At 29.8% G+C, this 27,120-nt stretch overlaps 1 long non-coding RNA gene across 1 annotated transcript in view; it reads left to right on the top strand.

Annotated features, from left to right (window-relative positions):
- Positions 1–23,666, top strand: part of LOC142330152 (uncharacterized) — a 345,036-nt gene extending 321,370 nt beyond the window's left edge. Inside the window, exon 7 of the long non-coding RNA XR_012757703.1 lies at positions 23,608–23,666. This is a non-coding gene — a long non-coding RNA (uncharacterized LOC142330152). The remainder of the gene's footprint in view (positions 1–23,607) is intronic.
- The last annotated feature ends 3,454 nt before the right edge of the window (positions 23,667–27,120 follow it).

Below are 27,120 nucleotides of genomic sequence, written 5' to 3'. Positions count from 1 at the left end.
TAGGAACTATTTTCTTGAAAATTAATTTTACCCAAAAGCTTCGTCTTGAGTATGGAATTCTCCAAAATGAAAAAAAATTTCGTTTAACCTAAAACGAATGAATTGCTTAACTATAACGAGATACCAGGTAAAGTTTTGCAATTCACTGGCGGCTTTTTTAAATATATTGTGGACTTGGTTTAGTTGCATTTTATTTTTATTGATTTTTGTCCGAAAAGTTATTTTTACGCCAGATCTTAGACAACAGTTTAGTATTATAATGATAAAAAGTTCTTATGTAGGTTTGTTTATCTTTCTGCGTGTTTTTGGCTGCGTACGTTCGCGTGTGAATATATAGACATTTGATAGTGTGCGAGATCATTTGTGTGAATTAAAGTTAAAGTAAGAGATCGTATTAACCAAAAATGATGTGATTATTGGTATCATATTTTTTTTATTTATTAATATTGTTATGCACAGACAATATAGATTTTCAAATACGAAAATTTTTATGGTTGTACAAATGTATGATTTAAGTTTACCTACGTAAATGTATATTCGTTCGACAAATAAAGTGCCATACAATAAAAAAGTCACCTGCTGGTACACTTAACAAAGAATGACTGTAATAATAAATTTAAAAAGACTAATAATAATAAAAATACTATTAATAATAAACTTAAAATATTATTTTATTATAAGTTGCAAAACTCGAAACTACAAAAATACGCTTGAAAATTAAAAATTAATTTATGGTATTAAAAGCCAGTTGTAATAGTACATTAAAAAAAAAAAAACATAAATTTCAACGGTTTATAGTTTATGGCTATCAAGATATTTTAAGCAATTTGATAACGCGTATGTTTTTTTTTTCAAAACAAAAGTATTGCTTATGTGATTTATTTTTGTAATTAAAAATTTTGTAACTAGTTTATTATTACAAATTTGTATGTATGTTAATTAGAAGAAGCAGTAATATTAATTCGTTTAATCAATTCATTTAATTTAATTTAATTCTTTTAATTAATAAACAATTAAATTCAAATGTCCGTATGTATATCTTTTTAGTTTCGCGATGTTCGCTTAAAAGTCAAGAACCGTAGCTCCGAATTAACCGATTCTTTTTTACAATAGTTATTAAAAATTTGTTGAGTATATGTCGCGCCGTTAACTAATTCAGATTTCTGCATCAGTAGTGTTGATTAAAGCTTAAACTAATCGCGAATGTTACTTTACAACGTAATTTATCATGCAGTAACATTTTATCAAATTTAATTAAATCAATTTCGGTCAAAGATACCAAAATTGTACGTCTCGCTTTTGAAGTTTTTAGCATAAACTCTAAATTAAGTATGTAATTTATGTAAGTCGGTTCACTAAAATTAACTGTTAAATACTAAGTTTTATGTACTAATATTTTATAAAAAGGCAATTATCATTAGATATTAATAATAGATTCTATGTATAATGACGATAATTTTGCCAACTATTTGCTTAGATCGGTTTCATTTGAATGTTATTTTGGATCGGAAGAAAATGTAAAATGCATTTAGGTTATTTTGATATTTTTTTTGCGGTATAACACGAAAACTTCGTAAGAAATTTAAAAAAAATGGATATATTTAAACCAGACTAATTTACAGGATTGTTATCTTAGCAACTTCTGCTACTTCCAACAATAAATGCCTGCGATTACGCAGGCGTATATTTTAGTATTTTTGTCAAATAATAATAATCGTTTTATTAATTTAGTCAAATTAGTATTAAGTACGTAGTACTTTTAGTATTTTAGTCAAATATTTTCTCTTTCTGTGAATTTCCATATTATCTACATTATATTTATACACTGAGAAATTAACTTGTCCCTCCCGCTTGTAGGAAAATTTTTAAAACTTTATTAGATGATACTATAAACAAGATATTATATTGTAAACGCGTAAACAGTGACAATTTATCCAAATTAACGTCTATAAAATAATTAACCTATATATATTGTAATATTTATATTTCTTTCTTTTGATTGTAAATGAGGTTTTAAAGTAAAAAACGTTTTGAAGGATCATTTTTAACACGTAACGTTACGCGTTAATGAAACAGCAGTATACTAGAACAAAGAATAATTACAGTTTATTTTGTATTTAGTTATTACAATTCCCACTTACATTTTATTTTCCAAATTCTAATTTAAAAAGATCCGGCAGAAAAAAAAGAGAAATACAAATAAAAATCACCATATTATTGAAGTCAAAAAACATAAAGATAAATATTTAAACAGCTTTTTTTATAAAAGTAAATAAAGAATGCATTTATATTATTCAGCATTACCAAATTTACTTGAAAAACAAGGAAAACTCACTGATAATTAAAACAACGTAAGCTGCTATTCTGATAGAGATTGAAAATATAGAAATTTCATGTATTCAAATTAATACATAAAAACATTTTCATTTCCTGGAAAAATAAAAATAATTAGAAGAAAAATTCTCCAAAAATTGTACAAAATTATTTGTACTAAAAGATTGATTTACCTTATTATACATGAAACATATTTTTTTTTTGTCTTCAGTCATTTGACTGGTTTGATGCAGCTCTCCAAGATTCCCTATCTAGTGCTAGTCGTTTCATTTCAGTATACCCTCTACATCCTACATCCCTAACAATTTGTTTTACATATTCCAAACGTGGCCTGCCTACACATTTTTTTTCCTTCTACCTGTCCTTCCAATATTAAAGCGACTATTCCAGGATGCCTTAATATGTGGCCTATAAATCTGTCTCTTCTTTTAATTATATTTTTCCAAATGCTTCTTTCTTCATCTATTTGCCGCAATACCTCTTCATTTGTCACTTTATCCACCCATCTGATTTTTAACATTCTCCTATAGCACCGCATTTCAAAAGCTTCTAATCTTTCCTTCTCAGATACTGCGATAGTCCAAGTTTCACTTCCATATAAAGCGACACTCCAAACATATACTTTCAAAAATTTTTTCCTGACATTTAAATTAATTTTTGATGTAAACAAATTATATTTCTTACTGAAGGCTCGTTTCGCTTGTGCTATTCGGCATTTTATATCGCTCCTGCTTCGTCCATCTTTAGTAATTCTACTTCCCAAATAACAAAATGAAACATATATGACTATCTTAATATTTTCGTTGCCAGATGAGATATGTAAGTAGTCGGTTGTATTTACATCCAGATTGCATGTTTACACCTTCTAATTCTCTCCTTTCTTGTTTCTTTATTAAGAACAAAGAAGAATTAATTGAAAGAGACAATTATAAAATCTACTTTACGTAGTTATTATAAAAAGCCCCTATTTTTTAACGATGATGCAATAATTTAAGTGTAATGACTAGTTTTGAATGTAAAGATTATTAAAAATTTTCAAAATTAGTTATAATTCTTTCTTTTACAAAAAAAAAGATTATTTTGCAGCAACTATGACTTTATCCGAACTACTGTGTTGATTAAACTTTCACTCGATAATTTGACAATTCCATTTTCAACTCTATGCAAAAATTGAAATCAAGACACATTCTGTCAAGCTTAAACTTTTATTCCATCATTTGCCTACTACAAGAAGTTTTTTTTTATTTTTCAGTATAAGACATTTTTTTACATACAACTTTATACCTAAACATATTTATGTTGATCTAATATTTTTTACAAACCATTTATATACTAGATCTCAAAGAAGAGATGTGAAAATTACAAAATTTATTACAACTTATTTTTAAGTAGTATTCTTTTATAGTATTTCGTGTTTTACAGTATTCATCCTGTAGAATTGGTTGTAAGATAAAACAACATGTCTTGTATTAAAATGGGATCCATATAGAAAAAATGGATGGAATCGACCAAGTTAACCCATATCATTACTCGATTTATTTTGATTCGAAAACACAGGGGACTTTGATCATACTTGATCGGTCTGCCGAAAGTGATTGAAGCATTTAAAAAATATAACTTTATCCAACTATGCTAAGCATTTTTTATTGAATTACTAATTTTCACTTTCTTTTCATTTGAATAGTTTGAATTTTTTACATAATTGTATTAGATGAGTTCTTCCACTAACACCGCTTCTGCATTTATTTTAACTTCAAGAATCCACAAAGTGTGTGGACAATAACATTATACTTGCTCCTAAATAATTAAAAAAAAAAGAAAAGAATGATCACTTATTTTGAAAAAAAATCGGACACAAATTTCTGCCTTAAAAAAAGCGCGAAACATTGTTCAGCATAAATATTGCACACTGTTCCACGCTTACATAGACATGTATATATATATATATATATATATATATATATATATATATACATGTCTATGTATAAAGTTTTGTAAAACTCAAAATTGTCCAAACTACTACATCAGTTTCATTGAAATTTAGATATGCCTGTTAAAATTTGATAGAAATTGGTTGAGTCGTTCTTGGCCCGATCAGGATCTGTTGATCTCAATCAGACACTTCCGAAGTCTGAATATTTTTAGAGTAGTTACTGTGGATACCAGTATTCTGATACCGTGGATCAGAACCAGATACTGTATACCAGATCAGATGAATACCGGTGTTTTTTGGTGGTTTGGCTTCAATTAACCACACATCTCAGGAATGGTCAAAGATAACACTTCATTTACATTCATACATATCATCCTAATTCATCCTCTGAAGTAATACCTTAAGGTGGTTCCGGCGGCTAACCAGAAGAAAGAGAGTAGTTACTGTGAGATTTTGATGCGCTCCTATAAAAAACAAGAATGCTAATTGAAAAACTGTTTTACTCGTAAGATTACATTGTTATTCAGGATTCTTAAACACAATTCATATACCCAAAATAATTTTTTTTTATTTAATAAAATGAAGGTACGGAAGATGTCGAAAAACCTTATTTTAAAGCTTATAGAGGTAGCGTCACCGCCTCTTTGTCATATCTCATACTTGCCAAAGGGAGCGCTAGCGACACCTCTCGATTAAAAAAATGGGAATTAAAAATATCTCTATCCTATAAAAGTATACACACACACACACCCAATTACGCAAGAGTCGTTTTTGTAAAGTAAGGTTCCTTTTTGAAATAAAAACAAAACTGAAAAATATGAAAAACTTTATTACGCGTAAAAAATACATTTATTTACAATTTTTCTACGTAAACTTGAACTCATTTTTTATAGTGTTTCACTTGATTCTTTATTCCCTCTTCAAGAAATTCCACCGACATTGACTTAAATCACGCCATTTTTCAATGGTTTTACTTAAACTTTAGAATAATTTAACTATTTCTACACAAGAAGTTGCCAGAAGAGTTTGAGTAGTTTAGTAGAATAATATTGGAAATTTGTTTCCCATTTCTTTTACTCCATTTTTAGATATTCACATTTTTCTTTTCATGCGTTTAAAATGAATATTACGCATGATGGTCTGCATATGAAAACTTTCAACGTAACGTTTACAACCCCGATATCATGTCACGTCTACAACTTGTAGACGTGACATGATATAATTATCACACTCGAATATTGAATGGAATATTTTCAATCACACCAGGTCTAGATAACTAGGAAACGTAGAAAGTATAATTCTCACGGAAGAATCCTAATGATTTTGCGTTGTTTTCTTCATTATCTCAAAATTTATTGATTCATATAATAAGCCTAATGCCCGAAAATGCATGTAATATCAGCCCTATATCTTCACTCTGTTCATATAGGGATTGATTCGATAATCAACATCATTACTCTCATAGAAAGTATTTTATTAACATATATAATAAAATATTCTTTATAAAAAAACTATCTCATCCAACTTTATCGCATAAAAAACTGTTATATCTCTACATTTGATAAACTTACAAATAACAACTAACATGAAATCTTTGTTTTGATTGTTAGTACGATGTACAGGAATCATTTATGCATTATAATAACCTTTTTCGGCACGTTTTGATAATAATAATAAAAGTAGTTTTGTTGAATATAACACATGCAGTACAATACAATGCAATAAAACAAATTTGAATGTTGAGCTCAAAACTCATGGTCATTCGATCATCTGAGGAATCTACTTTTTACTATTGTTCAGATCAACCTCATATCTGTGAATTTTTGTGATTTGTTAATAAATAATAAAAATGTTTTTCTTATTAAATGGTGTAAAAAAACTACGTCATATAATTACAAATAATTGTTTTAAGAAGGTGACTTTTATTTTGAAAATTGAATGTTGTAATACGCGTATAAAAATATGAAAAGTGTTTAATCAGTAACGCGATTAATTATTTTTTTCTCATTGGAATTATTTTTAATGCTAAAAGTAATTATTATAATCTACTGTATAATTTTTTCCGCTTAATTTTTATTATGTGTAGACTATAATTATTTTAATAATTGCAGCTAGTTAATTCTCTTTCGAGTATGATTAGAAATATTAAAAATGTGATAGGTAATTTTGATCGATTCGCTTGAAAAATTATAATTAGTGCATAAAGCTTCGATGTCTTTATTGGAAAATAATAATTATATCTCCTCCAAGGTCGAACCTTAGGCAAAATTTAACATTCATTGATCTCATATTTATCATTGTAACCATGAAATACATATTTAAGTATTGTGTGTGTGCGCGCGCGCGCGCGCGCGTGTGTGTTTTGTCAAGAAAATAAAAAAATTATAAAAAACAGTTACGAACCTTTTTTTTTAAATTTCGGTTGTGTAAGGTTTTTTCAAATGTTCATAATAAATAAACGAACAAAAGGGAATTTTGCGAAGATATTTTTATTTTTTCTCTCTGAACAGATTGTTGTTCTGCAATGCACATCGGCAAGGAAGTGATTACAACAGATTTTAAGCCATAAAATCTTAATTAAAACTTTTAAACCTCTATTTTTCCGTATATTTTCGGATTGGTAGAATCTACAATCATATTTATTTTCTTATGAATATTCCGGAAGTCTCTAGATATCCCATGAGCTTTCTGATTCGGGGCCCATAGGAGCTCCATCCCTTGTTGGTGACATGTGTGTGAGGTGTAGTCTTGTAACAGACTCAGGCCGACCATACCTTGAAACCCAGTCATCAAAATACACCGATCTCCACGATCTAGTAATCTAGTATTCAAGTCCGAATAAAAGCAACTACCTTTATTAACTCTGAGAATCTCGACTTCAAAATCAGCTAATTTTCGAAGACAAGTTTTACCACAAGACCAATCCGGCAGGTTATCTGCAATCACGAAATTGTGTAATGTTTTATATCATAAAAGGGGCTTACTTATTAAAATTTCTGTAATGCTGTATTAGTGGGTGGGTATGGTTGAGGATGAGGATGTTTTACTAGTACATAACTTTTTAGTTTATAAAAAATTATCACCATAGATATCATTGAAATCTATTGTAAAAATTCATTGACACCTCCAACCATAAGCAATACATACAAAACTATCCTGACTTAGCCCATCGACGCAGAACTCAAACCGTTTAACCTAGGTAGGTGAATTTTGGAGGATACATTGTTTCTATAATTTAGGCACTCATTAAGGAAAGATTTTGGAAAACTCTGTCTTTAAGAGCGAGGGGGATGAAATGGGAAGCAAATTTTTTTTATGAGAAATCTTTAGTTCAAGAAACAAAGTGTTAATAGTAAAAAAATGTTAAATCTTTTCAATAAATTTTAATGACATTTTTGGTGAAAATTTTTTTACAAGCTAAACAATTATGTACTAGTAAAATCTCCTTAACCTCAACCATAATCGTGAAAAATAAATAAGGTATCAAAAATATGAGTCAAAGTTTAATTTTTGAAAATTCTTAAGTCAGGTCTAATAGAACTCATTCCTTTTTTTAAAAAGTTCCCATTCCGTTTACATTAACACAGTTCGATTTAATTTTGAAAATTAAAGTTAAAAAAAAAAATCAATATTTTCAAAAGTGGTCCCATTCAGCCCCCTTTTTGCTTTGGGACTTAATAGTTTATTTATTGGAATAATTATTTACTTTTAAAAGTTGCCAAAATGTTTTGCAATGTTATTCAACAAGGCTAAAAAGAAATTAATTCTTTCCTTAACTATATATGTATACAGATAAAATCTATATATACTCCCGTATATATATATATATATATATATATATATATATATATGAATAATGCTCCTTATTGATAGGGTTGAAAATGAAGCCAATGCTACGATATATATATATAAAACATTTGTACCAGATTTCAGTGATTTTGTTCAATGGGTTTTCGAGATTTGAGGCAAAAACAGTTGAGAAATAACGTTGAATATCCCTTATCCCTAAATCCGATTGACTTAAAACCTTGGAATTTTAAATAACTTATAAGTACTTTCATCATACTAAAGCTCATTTTTCTACGACCACTATTCAAGAAATCAAGAATTTCTCCCCTTTTTCAATTTTATGTAAAATGTAATGTTCTCATTACATTTTTGACGAATTTATGTTGACCCAGTTCGGACGTAATCAAAATACAGGCCAACGTACATATGTTTGTACGTGCATACCCAATCGCTATATTTGACTTTGTAGATATACTGCTGTAGCTGCAATAGAGTCCCATATAGGTTTAAAAAAATATCAAACGCAAGGTAAATACGAAAAAGGTACCTGTTTAAAATTTATCCTTCAATAAAATAAAAAAATAAAGATGTTTTACTGGGAAAGTTAAAAAAATGGATTTGCAAAAATTATTGATTTTAATTTTGATAGATAACCATAACAATATATCGTTGTTTCTAAATGAATCAGCGTTCTTGAGTGGGATTTAACCAACAAAATCTCTTATACAAATTATCTGAAAATTATTTTTGATGGTCAAAAGCCCAGACTGTACTGTTGTGTTATATCTTCATTTCTGTCTGCAGCCAAACAACACACCAGTGATACGGTTCTCCACGAATATGAACTTCGCTTTGTCAACTTGAAGTAATGATACTGCTAATTGTGTAGTAGAGGAGATAGTGTACGGCGATAGGTAGTCGTAAATAGCAAGAAGCGAATTGCAATCCCGTCCTGCACGTCAGTTGGTGTTTCTGAACTGTGATAATTAATATATTTGTCTCTTACTTCAATGACACGGTAATAGCAGTACGGAACTCGACCTACCATTACAGCTACACACAGCAAACGATAATGAGAAAAGTAATGGTTAATGACTCTTTTTATTTTACAAACGAGATTCTACTACTATTAAGTTTAAATTTTGTTTTCTGAGATTTTCTTTTCATAATTTGTGTTCGTGATATTTTCAACAATGAATGTTGTTAAATTAAGATTGTTTATTTACGTAAAAAAAAAAATTATATTTCGCAAATAATAATAAAGAGAAAAAGTGCGGGGTTAATAAAAAAAAGGTTTTCTTTTTGAGTAACGGAAAAATGGAAGGATTTTTAAAGTTACGATCACATAAAGCATGTTGACTGAATTAGAGAAAAAGATTAAAAAACAAAATGTGGACAACACATGACTTCCTTGTACCCCTATTGAATTACATTTACACATTTAAAAAAAAATGAAATTACATAAAATTTTATTTCATTAAAATATTTTTTTTTTTTTTTTTTGTTATTAATGAATTATTATTCATCGTAAATTATTTATTACGATGAGAGGTTAATAATTATTAATAAATGAATATATTTAAAATAAAATAAAAATTTAATCTTTACATGGAACTAGCAGTTAATGATGTTAAAGAACAATTTAGATTCGGAGTAACAGTACAAGGTGAAAAGATAAAGATGCTACGATTTGCTGATGATATAGTAATTCTAGCCGAGATTAAAAAGGATTTAGAAGAAACAATGAACGGCATAGATGAAGTCCTACGCAAGAACTATCGCATGAAAATAAACAAGAACAAAACAAAAGTAATGAAATGTAGTAGAAATAACAAAGATGGACCACTGAATGTGAAAGTAGGAGGAGAAAAGATTATGGAGGTAGAAGAATTTTGTTGTTTGGGAAGTAGAATTACTAAAGATGGACGAATCAAGAGCGATATAAAATGCCGAATAGCACAAGCTAAACGAGCCTTCAGTAAGAAATATAATTTGTTTACATCAAAAATTAATTTAAATCTAAGGAAAGTGTTTTGAAAGTATATGTTTGGAGTGTCGCTTTATATGGAAGTGAAACTTGGACGATCGGAGTATCTGAGAAGAAAAGATTAGAAGCTTTTGAAATGCGGTGCTATAGGAGAATGTTAAAAATCAGATGGGTGGATAAAGTGACAAATGAAGAGGTATTGCGGCAAATAGATGAAGAAAGAAGCATTTGGAAAAATATAGTTAAAAGAAGAGACAGACTTATAGGCCACATACTAAGGCATCCTGGAATAGTCGCTTTAATATTGGAAGGACTGGTAGAAGGAAAAAATTGTGTAGGCAGGCCACGTTTGGAATATGTAAAACAAATTGTTAGGGATGTAGGATGTAGAGGGTATACTGAAATGAAACGACTAGCACTAGATAGGGAATCTTGGAGAGCTGCATCAAACCAGTCAAATGATTGAAGACAAAAAAAAAACGTTAAAAAAAGGAAATGTGAAGTTTGATTCGAACTGAATTCGGTGTGCCTTCCACTTATAAGATCCAAATTAATAAAAATTTTATTTGGTTATAATTCTGGAACCAATGAAAATAATGACCACTTATGATATATCGTTGAAAAGCTAACAATGAGGGCTTATTACGACAATGAAGGAAAAGTCTAAAATCCAAATCTTTTTGGATTTTGATCTTTTTTGGACAGTTTTGGTTTAGTTGCAATAAAAAGGGCAGGTGCACAACTAGATTTGTACCTGCCTAAATTTTAATATTTCGACATCCTATGGCTAATCGTTTTTGAGTTATGCGAGATACATACGTACGTACGTACGTATAAACGTCACGCCGAAAGTAGTCAAAATTGATTCAGGGATTGTCAAAACGGATATTTCCATTAAATCTAGAAACCGAAATTTTTGGCGATCACAATATTTCCTTTACTTCGTACAAGGAAGTAAAAATGCCTTTAAGAAAACTGATTGATTAGTTAGCTTGTGTACAGGTCTACCATTATTATTTTCAACTAGTTTTTTTTTACGGCATTATTATAATTAAAAACTCTTGAAATTAATCTAAAGTTTTCTTCTAGGTAGGATGTTAAAATTACCATATACAATTTTTTTGGCGGGAACAAAATAATCAAAATTTATCACAAGGGAGTATAAAATTGATAAAAAATTGCAACATGCCGCTTGTGAATGGTTCATTTATTTAAAGTTGCAGGAATAAAATTTAATGGTTGCTTAAAAATGGTACGGAATCCTATCGTTAAATTATGTTTAAAAAATTGTTTTTTTTGCGTTGTTTTTGTAAACCAGTTCACTTTTTTCTAGATTTAATGCAACGATGTCGATTATAGTATACCATATGTGTAAACTTATTAATTCTTGTGTTAAAAGTTGTGATTCTTATCTACAAAATTTGTTTACATAAAATGATTTAATGAATTACTCAATATATCACAGCTATGTATTTTTTTAAACATATTAACCTAGAGCTAAAAGGTTTTTTTTTATGATCAAACGTTACGTTATTTTTATTTTTTATTATTGATTTTAGTTGATTACGTAAAAGGAAATTAATAACTTTGTGGAACATTATTCATTCACCTCTGACTCCTGAAATGGCTGATCTTATTTTCAAAAAATATGTATCAATTGATTTATCTAAATTTTACGGTTTTACTTGACTGTTCAAGAATGTTAATTAAACGTTAGACACGACAAATAGAGAAAATTGGTTCAAGACTATGAAAAATAATTAATTTTTATGATTTCTCTGAATTAAAAAAATAAATTAATTACAATCGCAAGTTATTTAAAAATAAAAATCGAATATAATTATTCTTATTAAATCAAACAATCATATTAGGCGTAAAAAATTTCTTCAGATATTTCTTTAAATTATTATTGAACAATAAATTTCAATTTTCTACAGAGGAAATAAAAAGTAGTGTTAGAAAAAAATTACGACAAACATAAAAAAATTCAGAATAAACATTTTCGTAACGGTAATAATTTGAAATAAAAAATTAAGAAATTCAAAATGATGAGAAAATCTACTGGGTGATTTTTAAATTATTGTTATTTTTTTGTTAGGAAAAAAATAAAAATTATGAAAAAATATTTTGTTGAAACTATTTAAAAAAAAAATGTGATATGAAAAATTACCAATCAAAATAATACAATAGTAATGATATGTGCCCATAAAATAAGATGTTCGGAATTTTGGTAACTCTATATCAAACTATAATATTCTGATTATACATCGGTTTCCGAAAGAAGAGCGCTGATCTGTAGCTAAACAATTACAGTCTTCTACCTATGCTATTAGCGTACCACTTTAAATTGTTTTCCAATTTATTTAATTACTAAATTGAAATCTAGTTTAATTTTCTACATTTTTGATTGAAATATTTATTATTTGAACTATCTTCTTTTCATGAAAAATAAATTTTTGGTTATTTCTCGCTCAGGATGTACTTTACAAAAAGAGGATTAAACAAAAAAATTAAATCCGCTCCTCCTAGGAAGAATTGTTTTGTAATTAGGAGGAGTTCAGTTGAATTCTTGTACAACGCAATTTAAACAATAAGAATAACATTTTTAAAAAAAATTCTTGAACACTTCTTTCTTTTTAGTTTTAAACCTAAATGATTAGTTTTTGTTCCTTTTGGATTTTTTTAAATTTACTCACCGTAAATATTTCTATAGAAAAATCTTCATCAGTGAAACTTCCTCTCATGTCTGAGAGCTGGTGACCCGATTCATACCCCGCTATAGCTCATAGTCCTCTGCCATTCCTATCAAAGTGCCTAATGTATCTTCAGTCGCCTGTTCAATTTGGTCCACCATCTTTTCGGCGGTCTTCTGTGTGATCTGCTGCCCTCGATTTTTCCCTGTTGACTTATAAGCTTCAAGATTTTCGCCATGCCTTCAGACTGTAAGGCCGAAAAAGTGGAGGATGCGCTGTATGTATTGCGGGCAACCTCCTCTGTCCTTTGTGTACCCAGCTCGTTTAAAATCGAGTTCTCTTTTCCGTCCATGAAACGCGGAATATTATTCTGTTAACCCAAATTTCGAATGCATGCATCAATTCTCCTCCGATCTTCTACCTTAAAAATTTTAATCGATAAAATTTAAATATTTACAAACTTAAATTACTGTCATAAAATATTTTGTTATGTTTAAACAGGGTTAACTTTTTTCGCAATTTTCTGATGTTCTAGCTTAAGATGTATTTAATATAAGATTTCATAAAAATAAGAAGGAAGTTGATTTAATTTCCTGCTCTGTAAATTACATAAAAATTGATAACCAAAAAACAACGTACAGTTCAGTTGTCATAATAAATTCATACTAATTACTTAATAAGTCATCATTAATTTTTTATAAAAAAATTAATTCAGTAAACGTTGAAAAATTAATAAATAAATAGGTATATACATATAAAATACATATACATAAAAAAGAAAAACAAAATTTTTATAAAAATTAACTCGTAATACTGATAATTTTAATTGAAGCACTACTCATTTCAAACCTTTCTCCCTAGCGCTATAGCAGAGGCATAGCTTTAGGGAAAGTAGGGAAAGTAAGGGAAAGTATTGTAATAGGTACAATTTGGGAATATGCAGTTTTCACCGGATCTTTACGTTTTGACACCTAAGGAACCCGAAAGCCAAAAAAACCGGATGGAAATTTTCCGGATGTTCGTATATACGTGTGTGTTCGATGTTAGGTGTCGCATATTAAATTACTTTTATATCTGCAGAACTACTCAACCGGTTTTTACCAAACATAGATTATTTCTTTGTATGAGGCATTAGTGCCATTAAATTTTCAACGTAAAAGGTGAAGGGAAGGCTATAGAGCAAGATCACCCTCAGTATCTCGAGATTTCGCCTAATTAAGATCTTATTTTTCTTAGCCACATTTTTTAACAATTAAAAAATAGTAATATCTACAAAAAAACGTTGTGCAAATCACACCCCTACACCAAAAAATGCTCTAAATAAACTAGTGGCTGTGGGTATAATGGCTCATTAGTACTCCCGCTCACCAAAAGGAGCGCTAGTTTAGCACTGACAGTTTGTACAGCTGATATAGTCGCCTTCTTTCTTTCTTTTTCTTCTTAGCCTCCGAAACCACCGTAAGGTATTACCTCAGAGAATGATATGTATGAATGTATATGAAGAGTAAGTAGTCCTGTGCAATCTCATGTCGACAATTCCTGAGATGTGTGGTTAATTCACACCCAGCCAACAAAGAACACCGATATCCATTTAGTATTCAAATCCGTATAAAAGTAACTATCTTTACTAGGATTTGAACCTTAGAACTCTCAATTTCGTAATCAGCTGATTTGTGATGCCGAGTTCACCACTAGACCAACTCTGTGGGTTGTTGTAGTTGTCTGCTATACTGTAACGTTTCAGGTGACCGGTAAAATTAAATAGATGAATAATATTTAAAGTGTAAAAAATAATTTAAAGTGGTCCCTAGTACCGCAACACCTGCGCGAATGGAATAGGGTATGCGTGCGCGCTTTAGTTAGAATCATTGAATTAAATAAACCAAAAATATACATTTAAATAAAATGATAAATATTTTTAATTATGTTATATCTGTAAGCCTTGCATCAGAAAAAAGTCGCGTGACGGGATAGTCCTACAACTGTGTCAGCTTATAGCTTCCTGTAATTACAGAATGTACTCTTAATTATTTAAATTCCATTGTAGAAATGAATTTATTAAATTCAGCACAGAAAAAAACGACGTCTAGCGATTATAGAACTAAAGTGTTTATGTAATCATTTCCTTTTCCATAAAATAATCAACAATTCAATCAAAGTGAGGAAATTGTGGTTAAAAAAATAAACACACACACCTATATATGTGTATGTGTGATTTTTATAAAAAAAATAATAAAATATATTAAAAATGTATTATTAGAGATTAATATCTTTACAAAAAAAAAACAAGGTAAAGAATGTAAAAAGTACAGTTACGTCTAGAGAGCTTTTGTTTATTATTTGTGTAAAATAATATACTTTAAAATGAAAAATTTAATTTAACAAACTTAAAAGCAATAAAAAATACTAAAGGTACATATATAACCCAAGTATTATATATTCAAAGAATCGATTCTGAATTACTTTACAAAAGAAAGTAGATAAGTGGCAAACGTCATCTCGCTTAAAACAACTTTCCTAGAACGGGCGGTTGGTTACAATGTGCTGCCTGTGTACATAACCTATAAAAGTGTAGGTGTGTGTGAATATGTGTATTAGTATGCGCACGCACACAAATGCACGTATGGATGGACATATGTAATATAGAATTAGTTATACGTAGTTGGTTTCAGTAATTCTAGACAACCGGATAGCTATCGGCTGTACATATTTACATGTAATTATATTTCACTTAAATACTGGAATACGGTTGATAATTAACAACATAAATTGCGACATCATAGTTGTCAAAAGAATTTGTTTAAAGGGAGTTAAGGAGAACTGGTTTTACATCAACCACTTCTCATATTAATACATATATCTGGCCACATATCATTAGATAACTTTTCTTGTTAATTTTAACGAAAAAACCTGATTAAAAAAAAATTCCACTTAAAGTAGATCTGTACAAAATTATGTCGTATTAATATGTATATAAGTTCTGAAAGGTATAAGGGTCTTAAAAATATTAAATAAATTATATTTACACTTTATTTCTCTCTGAAAAAAAATCCGGTGTTGGTCACTTACAGGATACAGTTAAAAAATACATGTCTTATGAAAATTTAAAATTTGTTAAATTACTATACAGTAAAATCTCTTTATTCGCGGGGTTTAGATACCGTAAAAATGCCGCGAGTACAGAAAACCTCGATTATAGAAGGGAACTCAACTCATTTAAGGAAGAATGATTAGGTTCTATGTAAAATGAAATAAAAAATCGTGCGTACTTACTTTGAGCGATGTTATTGATGAAATACAGACGGCAACATTAATGAGCACTGGTTTAGTACAGTATAAAAGTACACTAAACAAAAAAATATTTTACAAAATACTGTATATTTCCTAATTTACTCGTAAGCACTACCGAACTGTTAGATTTAAAAACTCACTACAGTATGTACTGTATTAGAAAACGGTATTACATGTTCAAATCGTATTCGGTAATCGCCTTAAATAGACAAGAAAACAGCCCTACAGTACTACTTACACTAAAACTAAAATTACATAAAGGAAATTTACATATCTAACCTACAGTATTTTGGATTGTATTTACAAAAATTGGTAAGTTTTCTTTGTCTCGCTTTTGTTTTTAAATCCGTGTGTAATTCTGTGTATTCTTGCATGGCATCTTCAATTTTGAGCTTAAAGATTAAGCTTCTATTCAAAGATGGATCAACATCTATAAAAAACTGGATAAGATAATGGGATAGTTAAATGCCTTCGGTAAGCGTTTTGACATTTAACTGTTCCAGGGATCGTACCTTTTACCCCTTCACGTCCATACACTACCTGTGCCATTAAATCTTTTCATATGTTTATTTTTTAATTTCACTACATAATGTAATGTACGCGAGTACGGAAAGTTTAGCCGCGAATGTAGAAAAGATATCGCAAAATATTGCAACGCGAATAACGAAATCGCCAATACGGGAAGCGCGAATAAAGAGATTTCAGTGTATTCTCAGATTTTTATTCCTCTTGGTCACTATGTTAGAACAATATAAATCGATATAATTTATCAATTTATCATTATTATAAACGATATATGTCTATATAAAAGCAATTACCTTAACAAGGACTTGAACCTTTGACTTCGAAAAATCAGCTGATTTTGAGATGACTTCTTTAATCACTTTCAAATATTCCTTCAGAATTTCACTATGTCGTTTCTTTCTTCCTTCCAACTACTGGATTTTAATTAGTGATTTTTTTATTTTGGCTTGGAAACTTTCTTATTTTTGGATTTTTTTCCTAAAAATTTATCTACATTTGATTCCTTCAACAGAGATTTGTTTTTACTTTCAAATCTTTTCAAACTTGTAGAAACTAAGTTAATTCAGTTTGAAGAATTCAATTATTTTCTTTATCAATCTATTTTTTCCATTCTTGAAATATGCTTGTGAAGCATTAATCTTTATTTCATAGTTTTTATTTTTTTTATTATTACAGTACAACCCCGCTTTAACATTCGGAAACAAATATTATACCCACGTTTTAGGTTAACCGCATTATTTCGAAGATAAAGTGATAAACGAAAAACAAGTTTCAGTTTAATTAATATTTTAATATAATTAAAATATTACCGAATGTTATAGTTAAAAATGAGTTTATTATCGGATAAAATAAAGAATAAAAAATAAAAATACAATACTGTGTATGTTCTGTACAGTACTTATATTTTTGTAAGTCCTTTCGCGCAGATTTTATATCTAATATTTTTATCGGAAGCGATTTACGAGTATAACAAAAATCAGTTTCATTGTAATTTTGAATGTTTTCGTCACTAATTATTTTTAGCTATAAACGTTTGTGAAATTTCAGTAAATTAAAGGGTGCTTAGCCATCCCTGAACCTGATTCTCCTTCTAATATTGTTTATTTGGGTTATGACATAACGGATTTTCTATCGCGGTAACCATCCACTAAATGTCGATTAATCTCGATTTGTTAATGAGATTTCAGGACTTGAATAACTAAACCTGATAAAATTACGCTTTCACTATTCTTCTGAAAAAATCAAAGGTGCAAACATTTCTTAGCGGAGTTAATATCACCAAGACGAATTTTTTATCAAGTTCTACACTTTTATTCACACCATCAACAAAAGTACGAAGTTATCATCCTTTTTCATCCACCCACGAATAATGCCTTTAGGTACACCGAATTCCCGTGATAAACTAGTTTAAGATTGGCCCGTTTTAATTTTATTTATAATCACCAGTTTCTTTTCAACCGAGTAGATTTTTCATTTAAAAGACATTTCATAATTACAAAAAAGCTGACAACACAGTTGTAGAACTTTCCCGTTACGCGGCTTTTCTCTAATGCACGGCTTACACAGACATTCAAACACAACTTAACTTAAAATATTTATTATTTTATTTAAATACTAGCAGGTTACCCGTCGCGGCCTCGCCCACGCGATACTTGAATTTTAAACATATTTATTGAATGTTTTGGAGTGATGCTTTTATGTTGTTGTGTTTAAAAGATGATGTCAGAAATAGATAATAAAACTCCTGTTCTTATAGGATAATCGTCATTCATCATCATCATATTTACTTGCGAGCTCCCCCCCAAAAAAAAGTCTACCCTTTTTTCTATCCGAGCCCTCACAGGCCCAGTGCTTTTAAAAATCTACTAATAAATACTAAAAACCGTAATCCATTCATTCAATATAAATAAATCTATACTGAAAATACTATCGATTATTCATTTAAACCCCTTAAAATCAAAATTTCGTAAAATCCTTTCTTAGTGCACGCCTACTTTTTTTGCCTTGTTTAGCCTCCGGTAACTACCTTTAGATAATTCTTCAGAGGATGAAAGAGGATGATATGTATGAGTGTAAATGAATGATCTTGTACATTCTCAGTTCGACCATTCCTGAGATGTGTGGTTAATTGAAACCTAACCACCAAAGAACACCGGTATCCACGATCTAGTATTCAAATCCATGTAAAACTAACTGGCTTTACTAGGGCTTGAACGCTGTAACTCTCCACTTTCCAAATCAGCTGATTTGGGAAGACGCGTTAACCACTAGACCAACCCGGTGGGTAATGCACGCCTACTTAAAGATACGAAGGTACCCTGAAAATTTTAAGTCTCTACCTATAATAGTTTTGCCTGTACGTTGATTATGAGTCAGCCAGTCTGGACATTCTCTTTTATATATAGAGAAGATAATATTTTTTCCTTTATTTAATTCAACGATTCTAACTAAAACGCGCGCACATACCGTATTTAATTCGTGCGGGTGTGGCAGTAATAGCGGCTACTTTAAATATTATTCATTTATTTAATTCTACCGCTCACCTGTAATGTCACAACATAGTAGGCGACTACAGCACCTGTACGTCGATGCTACACTAGCGTTCCTTGTGGTGAGAGTGAGTACTATTGACACAGAATACCTACTTAGTCACTAGTTTATTTAGAGCACTTTTTGGAATGGTAGTGCGATTTTGCAAATTTTTTTTGAAATAATATTATTTTTTAGTTGTTAACAAACGTGCCTAAGAAAAATAAGACCCTTAATTAGGCGAAATCTCGAAATGTTGAAGGGTGACCTTGCGCTACTGCTAATTCCCTTGACCTTTTATGTTGAAAATTTAATGGTAGCAATGCCCCATGTATAGAAGTAATCTGATCAAGTTTGGTCAAAATCGCTCGATTGGTTCTGGAGATATAAGCTGATTTACAGGACGACAACGAACATATACACGTACATACGAATATCCGGAAAATTTCCATCCAGTTTTTTTTTTGGGTTCCTTAGTTGTCAAAACGTCAAAATCCAGTGAAAACCGCATATACCCAAATTGGACCAATTACATATTACTTTCTCTTCTAAAGCTATAGCTGTGCTACAGCGCTAGACGAGAAAATAAAAGTTATAAAAAAAGAAATTAAAATTGAGTAAGGAACAATCAGAACATGAACTAAACGTTGGAAAAACTATACTGTTCATGGTTTTGTTACTTATATTGCTTACTAATCTAATTTAACATAAACAAAAGATTAAAAAATAAAAACTTTAAAAACGGAAATTTTAAAGAAAAAAGATGTCTGCAGATATTTTTTTTTTTTGATTTCACAACTCAAAAACTTTACAAAACCGTACTTTTAATTTAATAATTGTTGAATAAATGAGAAGTATTTATTTACGTGAGCGCATAGAATCTTTTATTTTTACCGGATGTGAAATATTTCCAATGGAATAAAATCAGATAATAAAATATGTAATGTATTGAACGCTGTCATGCGGTAACATAACTTAAAAATTAAGTACAGGCAACGAAAAAGATTAAGTCAACATAAGTCTTTGATATCGTTATTTTATGTTTTTTCTTCCTGTTTATACGTTACAGATACGTGTAATTTCACAGAGCTAAATGTTATTAGCATATTTATTTATTTAATTCAATTTATTACTAAATACATACACGGAATTAATATGCGACCCCTATAGCCTACTAAAAACGTAGAAAGATTTTTTTTTAATCTGATAACACTTTTGTTTGGAGGCCATCCTTTTACATGCGTTATTATGTACCGCGTTAGAACGGGTTAGTATTGCATTATTTTTGAATCAAAAACAGTTACCGCTTTATTTATTTATGCTAGTGGACCCAGCAATGCTTAGTTACTGCCAGAACGTTTACCACAGTTCAAATCTCACCAATCTTACTACTGTATAATCATTAAAAAAATCATGTAAATAATTAATCTAAAACTTCTTTTACTAAATTTAATGTTCTATATATCGATTGTCATTGTCTACATCGATCGTTATTTATCAATATCTACTTCCTCAGACAGTTATTATGTTATTTAATATTATGTTATCATCCAAAAAATCCCGGAAAAATAATAATAAACTGAGATCTTCGGCTAAATCGGTTAAATAGTTTTTGAATTATTAGGGAACACACAAAACGAAGATTGTCTTTTATTTATACAATTATTTTTACTTTCCCGTGTAGCGCTATAGCAGAGCTATAACTGTAGAAGCGAAAGTATTGTAATCGGCCCACTTTGAGCATAAGCGCTTTTCACCGGATCTTGACGTTTTGACTACTAAGGAACCCAAAAACCCGATTGAAATTTTCCGGATGTTAATGTTCGTATGTACGTGAGCTCAGTGTTGGCCTCTAAATAATCTTATATCTCCAGAACTACTGGACCGATTTTTACAAAAAATGGTCAGATTACTTCTATATATGGGGCATTGATGCCATTACATTTTCAACTTAAAAGGTCAAGGGGACGAGGCTGTAAATCAAGGTAACCCTTAGTATTTCGAGATTTCGCACGATTAAGGTCTTATTTTTCTTAGGCACATTTGTTAAAGATTAAAAAACAATATTTGCAAAAAAACATTTTTGCAAAATCGCACCTCCATCCCAAAAAAATAATGCTGTTGTAGTCGTCTGCTATGTTGGGACGTTACAGGTGACCGATAGAATTAAATAAATTAATAATATTTAAAATTTTAAAAAATAATCGGACTGGCTGGGTTTCAAACTCGATCGCCCGGTTTATTCGGTACCTGGTGCGTTAAGCCTTGAGGCTACGCCAGTCTCGTCTGCCGACCGTATAAGCGAAATTTCTTTTATGTATATGTAAGTTGTGCAGTTATATTAGTTAATGCTGACTGTCGCCGCTAGTAGGCAAGGAACGGAGGGGGTGGTGTAGCAACCTGACACGCTACGAGGCGGGATCTTCTCCCCTCGGTGGGGAATTGAGATGTCGCCGCTAGTACGGCCACACCCGTGCGAATTAAATACGGTATGCGCTCGCGCTTTGGTTAGAATCATTGAATTAAATACACAAAAAATATTATATTTAAATAAAAAGATAAATATTTAAAATTAAATTGTATGTGTGTAAGCCGTACATCAGAAACAACCCACAGTTTTAGGCTTTCGCGGAACGCGGCTTTAGCCGCGTGACGGAAAAATCTTACAACTGTATTGTCAGCTTGTTTTTCACTCTAATACTGTTTTAAGTTATTACTTTCATACAGATATTTTATTGATCATATATTCAAAATTTATTAATTTATTATGAATGACTGAATTATCCGTGTTCTTCGGTTACCATTCATATTGTAATTTACTCAAAAGAGAAAATCTTTCAAATCTATTTTATTCTTATTTTTTTGAAATTTTATACGACTTTTATTTTAATTTTTGTTTTCTTTTATAAGTATATTTTTAGGTTTTTTCAAGTTGCTTTTTTTTATTAAGGTCTTTTTTTTGTATTTGTATTTGATTTTAGTATATCATTTATAACTACTGATGATGGTTATTTAACAATCGAAATGAGCATTATTTGTAGGCGTATTTTATGTATTTATATTTTTTGTTTTTAATAATAGAATTTCTGAAAATATTTCATTATAAAAAAAGTTGTATTATAAATTGATTTACTTACCTTGCTATTGTTTTTTTAAGTAGAATAAAATCTAAAATTCACCTATATATTGTATTGGTAGAGAAACTTCTAGAATAAGAAAGAGGTAGAAAATGAATAACGAAGAATCTAGAAGAAACAACAAAGAAATTTGTTTTAAAAAGAATTTATAGAAAAGTGTACAAGGTCCGGACAGTAGCAGTCATCATTGTTTGAATGAAAAAAAGGGTGGGTCGGCTATTGTTAGTACAAGTTAAAGCCCTAGGTCCGGAGTTATTTACATAGACAAGGCCCAGTGAACTTCAATTGTAGTTTTCGATAAATGCGAGGACAGCATCCGGGATCATTGGGATCGAGTGTACGGTAACAAATGAGCTTAGAGTGGGTTACGAGTATTCCTTATTGGAATAATGTTGTCTTCAGTTAAGTACGATAAACTAAACCCACCGGGTTGGTCTAGTAGTGAATGCGTCTTCGCAAATCAGCTGATTTCGAAGTCGAGAGTTCCAACGTTCAAGTCCTAGTAAAGGTAGTTACTGTTATACGGATTTGAATACTAGATCGTTGATGAATACCGGTGTTCTTTGGTGGTTAGATTTCAATTAACCACACATCTCATAAATGGTCAACCTGAGACTGTACAAGACTACACTTCACGTACATATATATATATATATATATATATATATATATATATATATACATCCTGACGGTGATTCCAAATTTTTGATCGCAATAGGTCGTAACTTGTAAAAATTTATGTGAGTATAGTAACAATTCTTTCCTTAATTTTAATATATGAGGCTTCAAACTTAATTCGGAATCTATAATTAAGCCTAAATATTTAGTGGAATTAGTGTTCCTTTTACATTCATATACACAGTGTTAACGAGCAAGAGTGTTTATGATACTTTACAAAGAAGTTCACTTCCTTCCTCTCCAAGAAATTAATAGAATTAGGTTTACTTGTACTAAGAACTAATTTATTATTGTAGAACTTATCTGTTCTGTGATAATAATGAGATCTTCCATCTGTATTTTTTTATATCTTTCCACTTATCGCAGCTATATTCTATGGCAGTATCGTCCGCAAAAAGAGACATTTCCTTCTGAAATTTTCATTACATAAGTCATTAATGAATATTAAAAACAGAACAGTGGAGAGGACAGTACCCTATGGATTGCCGAATGATACTACAGTCATAAAATAATATTTTATATTATTATCGTGGTTGAGATCAACTATAAATTGTCAGATCCATAATAAAAAGAACGGTTGAACCGTTAGTTGAACCATCAGCTTTACAACGTATTCATGGATCTAACTTCAACATTTCTAATTATTGTTATAATTATTTTATAATATTTTGAATTATATTTAACCGTCATTTAATTTTTTTTTAATTTCAGGGTCCATACAAATGAATAGTTGATGAAGTAACAACAATGTGTCACAATACAGGTAGAAATTCAGTTAAATTTCCGTTGAAATTCGAGAAAATAAATAAGACTGCTATATCTTACTTTGGAAACGACAGTTTGGAAAATGATCTAAACGGCTGGGTATGTTCGTATTATGCATTTACGTTACTGTTATTCTGTTAGCACATTTTAATTTAGGATGTAGCTCCACGTACAATATTTTATCGGATGTTTCTGCGATAAAATGAAGGACTTAAACGTATCGTACATGTATCGAATGTAAATTGTACCCGACACTCATCAGTCTGGTTTTACGAACGATATTCTGAACCGTTCATCTCTGGAGACAGTTGACTTTGCTGAACATACTGTTATTACAAAAGTATTGTTATTTTTACGCGGTCATGGTGAAATTCTGTAGTAACTTTGTTATTATTTCTTTTGCGCCGATGTCGAAAACGGCATTTAAAAATAAGAAAAAAGTATTCATATATAATATAAACGGGTGATTTTCAATTCTTCATGAAAAGCTGAAACAGCTTCCGGATTAACAGTAATCTTTCCGGATAAAACGTTGAAACTTTTAAAGTAGAATACTATAATTCGAGATTACGTTAAGATAGAAGAAATATCTGTTATCTTATGTTGTGTAATTTTAAAAAAAATTTATCGTAAATGAAATACAATACAATAAAAATTCAGTGAAACTAAAGGAAAAAAAACGAAAAACAAAATATAATGTTGTCGCAAGTACAAAAAGAATTAGCCATCGAGAAGTACAGAATATGGCAGAAATAACTTCCCGATTTGAAATGTAAATAAATTAGACGTTAAAAAAATTTAAGAAAAGTTAAATATATTCTTAAAAAACAGTTTTTGCCGTTTATTTTGACATATCTTTCATTAATTTTTTTAAATTTACGTCTTTAATATGTAGACTTTCACTATCATTACTTTTTCTTTTCATTCTATTTCCAATGGTATTACAATTTTTTTTTTGAAGAATAGTAGCTTTTAAATGATCTAGAGTTCTTTGCTTCTGTTTAAAGATTTTGGCCTGACCTGTTCAGAGAAAAAAATCACATGCTGCAAGATCGGGTGACCATGCAGGCCGTAAGCTGTCTCCTAGTTGTTAAATAAAACGTCCGGCAAGCATTTTTCTAAGGAAATTCTTTGATTATCTTGCAATGTGAACAGTGCTCTATCTTGTTGAAACCGTACATCTTCGGTTTGATTTTTGATTCATTAAGTCTTGGTGGCAGCCAGCCTCCGTGGCGCATTTTCAGTCAACATATTTGATAAAATTTGACGAATTTTTTATTATATGATTATGGTTATTATGGTTATTAAGTTTATAAAAAAAATTGTTTATTTTCAATTATTTGTCGATGATTTCATATTTTTTTTGTATTAAAAAAGTTCTATAATTTAGTTACAATATTAGTAGAGGAATAAAATATTTAATATTTATGAATATTTAATATTCAATATATAGGAATAAAATATTTAACGGTGTATATTGTTGTATTTGAGAAAATGAAGTAGGAAAGAGATAAAAACAATTATTATCTCACCTTTCATACATATCTGTACCTTTTTGATTCGAATAATGCCTTTTTGAAGAACTATAAATAAATAAATTCTTGATTTTCGATTTTTGATGTTTTCAATTGACGGGAAACTCTCGCCGAAACTTTAACAATTTTAATTTTTTGGGAGTTTGAATATTGTTTTACAATCGCATTCTTAATTCTGTTGTAGTGTCCAGTAAGAACGTTTGCCTTTGATTATAAGACGCCCCTATAGTTTTTAAAGGTATAATACCTTATGTACAGATATACAGAGTACATAACGAAGTTCTTCCGGGGCTTTTTTAACTATTCTACTCGTGAAAATAATGGAAACGTTCATATAAATATATTTCATAAAACGCTTAGTTTGTGAGTTACGGCTAGTGAAATATTTTGCTCGGATTTCACCTACCCCGGTGAAATGAGGTCAAACTGAAATTTTTAGGACATTAATTAAGGAGCACAGATAATGAGTTCTTATAGATTTTAATCTGAAAAATTCAATAAAATAATTCTAGAATCGTATCTGCTGTACGTTTTGAGAAATTTGAGGTGAAAACTAATAAATTGGAGTAAAAACCCTGTTTTTTATGTTCGATGTACAGTAACTTGTTAAATGCGTAACAAAAACATAAAAATTTTAAACAAAAATTTGTAGAAAATTTAATTTTGAACAAAATGCTGTAAGATAAGTTAAATAAAACAAAGACTCCTTAATTAACGTCCTAAAAATTTCAGTACGACCTCTTACACCAGGTTAGCTGAAATCCGAGCGAAATGTTTCATTAGACGTAACTCGCAGACGAAGCATTTAAAGAAATGTTTGTATGTACATTTTCGATTTTTTTCAGGAGTAGAATAGGTTGTGAAAGTACCTGGAGAACTTCCTGGTACACTCTGTGTATATTCTGTATTATTTTTTTATTTATTACTTTATTCTTTTATCGTATTCATATTTTTTTTTTATCAATTCTTTTATAAATATAAATTATGATATTTAGTTACTGAAATAAGCAATTAATTTTAGATTTGTTATTTTAATTTCATTGAATCTGTCTGAGGTAATACGTTTATAAAAAATTGTGTTACAGGATACATACCAACTAAAATACGTTTACGACGGTAGTTCTATTCAGAGTTCCTATGATGCCAAATGAAGATTATAAAATTAATATTTCAGCTTATTCCAATCAAACTAACTTAAGAGTATTGGAAACATGCTTTGTTGTTTGTGGTGAAACTATACCAATCAGTAATCAGCGTGTTCGAAAAACTTAAGAAAAAATTAATTGGATAATCCAAGATATTTGAAATTTAACGAATAAAGGATAATCGTTAAAATTTACGGAAATTTTGTGTGTGTATGTGTGTGTGCGCGCGAACGCGTATATATATATATATATATATATATATAAATACGCGTATAGCATATTTTAATTGGAAGTTTATTTATTCTTTTATGCTATGGTTGGTGTAGGGCACCCTAATAGAGTAGAGACCTTTTCTAACAAAATGTAACCAAATAGATATTTCTTTAAGTTTTAAATGTGAAAATTGAGTTTTTATTTTCTTTTTGATTTTTTTTTTTTGTTTGATATTCGCTGGAGTTTCTAGGTCCATCAATCTATTTATGAAAAGAGAAACAGGCGCTACAAGACCACCGAGCACAAGAAGTCTGTTTTTTCGCTCGCTTAGTTCTTTCAGAACTAGCTGTTATTATGATTAACAAGAATAACAGGTAATAAAAGATCACTCTAGAAAATTACTTCTATTATTTCCATCCCTTTCCTTACCCAATATAACTTTCTTTCTTTTTTTGTTTAGCCACCGAAACCACCCTAAGGTATTACTTCAGAGAATGAATCAGGATATGAATGAATATAAATGAAGCGTAGTGTTGTACAGTCTCAAGTCGACCATTCCATTCAGG

The sequence above is a fragment of the Lycorma delicatula genome, chromosome 9, assembly GCF_047948215.1.
Source record: "Lycorma delicatula isolate Av1 chromosome 9, ASM4794821v1, whole genome shotgun sequence".
NCBI classification, from domain to species: Eukaryota; Metazoa; Arthropoda; class Insecta; order Hemiptera; family Fulgoridae; genus Lycorma; species Lycorma delicatula.
The sequence above is the reverse complement of the archived record's forward strand: the minus strand, read 5'-3'. Positions and strand labels throughout refer to the sequence as shown.